Source organism: Apis dorsata, unplaced genomic scaffold (assembly GCF_000469605.1).
Source record: "Apis dorsata unplaced genomic scaffold, Apis dorsata 1.3 scaffold_726, whole genome shotgun sequence".
NCBI classification, from domain to species: domain Eukaryota; kingdom Metazoa; phylum Arthropoda; class Insecta; order Hymenoptera; family Apidae; genus Apis; species Apis dorsata.
The window spans coordinates 71,927-74,847 of record NW_006263892.1 but is presented as its reverse complement, the minus strand read 5'-3'; positions in this window follow the sequence as shown (position 1 = coordinate 74,847).

Here is a 2,921-nt window from a genome sequence, read left to right as displayed (position 1 = left end):
AAAAAAAAAAAAATTTACGAAATTTATCGATCGCTCACGTTTCACGTTAAATCACTGCCAACTGAAAAATAGCGGCCGCTGGGATAATTTGTTCGTGACACAATTTGTCACCGGAGGTTTGCATACATCGAGACGTGCATTTACTCTCTGTGTTACTCTCTGTTCCATTTTCCTCCCTCTCCGTTTCGATGGTCGCTGACCTTTCTAACGATTGCTCACACTTATGCTCGAAACTCGAGCACCGCGAAGCAGAAACGCGCGACACGTCGGAGAATGGAGCTCGTCTTCCAGGAAACGAGAGCAAATTGCATTAAAATTCACCGAGTTGGATTTTTACGGTAGGAAGCCGCGAACGGTGGAAAGAAAACGGTGAGTAATGGAAGGACGTGATTTTAAAACTTTGTTAAGAGTTGTAACGGGTCAGAGGTCGGAATACGTGGACTTCTTGGCGTTTCACATATTTGCATTCGAGCTCGCGGTAACCTTCCTCCTCTCTTATATTTCGAAATATAAGGCGGGGTCGTAGACGTTTGCACGGTTGGAGCGCACAATAGAGGTACGATGACAATAAAAAAAAAAAAAAAAAAAGAAAAAATGCACGTTATATATAAAACTCACACCGAGTCAATATCGTCGATCGTCTATGTGTACGTGTGAACAATATATCGTCCAACAAAATTGTCGTCATAACGAAAAATCAATAATAATTTTTCCCTCCCTCGAAATCTATTTTATATTAACAATTTTATGATACGATCCTTTAAAATTAACAATGCGAAAATTTAAATGTACGCTGCTTAAGGAGGATCTCGAAGCTCTCTATAGAATGTGCTGTTCTTCTTTCCCCTTTTGTTTTAACAGAGGATACAAAGTTTCTTGCGGAATGTGAATATTATTTTACAATTCCTTTCACCTTCACCACAGATATTCCGAATTTACGATTCCCTTCAACAATTTTTTTCCCTCACGTTCCATTATCTTTCCCCTTCTAAATTGCGTGATAAAGGAACAGAGGGAACGTCATGTTCGCTAAATATTTCAATTGTACATGTTCAATCGACCGTGTCCGTTATTTACCTTGTATTTCGCTATTTCGTGGCAGCCTGTTACTCGTAAATAGAACAGCCGCCTTATTTATATTTGCAGAAAATAGCAGAGTCCCGAACTGTTTCCCCCCTCTTCAACCCAAGACCATATTCCGAAGGGGCATTCGAATCCGAGCCCTCGAAGGGAAGTACGCCAACTTCCAACTCGTTTCCTCCCGTTGTCTGTCCCAACTCGAGCTTTCCACGCTTCTCGACAATTCTCCGGCGGGGGAGTTGCTGAGGCAACTTCTTCAACGGCCGATTTTTCTTTCTATCGGGGATCGTTACATCGAATCATCGTAATCATTCTCGAGGAAATTAATTAATGGCGAGATTTGCAATCAAGCAAAATTTTCGTAACGTGGAAAATTTCGTTTTTAAAAAGTGCAATGATACCATCAACATCCGTCTCGATCATTGCCTTTAAAATTAAGATAAGACTGAAATATATATAAGCTTTTAATTGATGAGACTCGAGATGATTTTGGAAAGGGAAAATTAAAAATTTTAAACCGTTCTTACTTGATTTTTACGTATGATAAATTATTAAGACCGAGAGGGAAGTCTTCCATTCGAGGAAGACGTCTCTCGAGAACAGAGAACGATAGAAACGGAGGGAGGATCCTGGAAAAAGCTGTGGGCCCGGTATGTCTGTCCCGAAATTTATTAGCCTAGAACGCGCTCAACCGCGGCACGTCACTGTAAATTAACAGCAAACACACAGAAACGAAATGACCTTCTCCCTCTCTCCAACTCTTTTTCTCGCCTTTCATTGTGCCCCCTCCACCGTTCCTCTCCCATCCATTCTCCCATCCCCTTTCCGCCGTAGCGGCCAACCGGCACGATGTATTCACCGATCCCGCCTATCCGACTATGAATTAAAACATAAATTTCAATCAACCGGGCGAAGACATTTATAGTGGGTCTTCTCGAGCGAGCTAGCCGTTCTCTGGAAAAGCGACCGACCACTCGATTGCACAGAGGAACCGCGCTATACACACGGGGGACAAAGAGAGGTGGTGATATCGGTGAATAAGCGATTAGGAGCAGCAGCAGCCTCGAATCGATCGAACGGATATCGCCGTCTTCGCGTTATTCGCGTTCCAGTTCCGTTGGGGAAGAAATCCGCTTTGAGAGGCCGCTTGGGCGCGCGTCCGCTTTCTTCTCCGCTCGTCTGCCCTCTTTGTTCCCCACGGCGGAAAAAAAAAATTATTCTTAGAAGTTAGCCGTGGATAGTAAAAAAGATCTTACCGCTCGCCTTTTCGCACAATCGTTAAATCCGTCCCCTTTTTCAAAGTTATTTAAAGATCGTGCGAAGGAATTTGCAAGTTGCGGTATATAAAAAAGCTCTCTCTCTCTCTATCGAATTTTATATTCAAAAATCTTCGTTCAATTCCCCTTTCGATCCATTCCGAATCGTTAAAACAACCCCTCAGCAGCGGATTTATCAAGTTTTTGCCCGCTTTTTATCGAATAATTATTTCACCGCGTAATCACCACTGATAACTGGGAGCAGCGGAGGAGTAGTACAGTTGATTAAAACTGAAAACGCATAAAGCCTCGCTCGCTGCCAAGATTTCATCTTCTAATCTCCCCTCTTTGACGCATCTTCGCGCCATCTCCCTCGACACCTTTCACGCCCACGACTCCGGCAACGCCACGAAACACACCGAGGCGAGAGAGAGAGAGAAAGAGAGAGAGAGAGAGAGAGAGGAGGGTGAAGCGTTAAATTTATTCAACAAGCGGCGATGTTATCGATCCCCGCTCTACGAAGTTTCGTTTCACCCGGTTCGTCGTGTTGTCGAGTCGATATTACTTTTAATTACAGGTAGACGC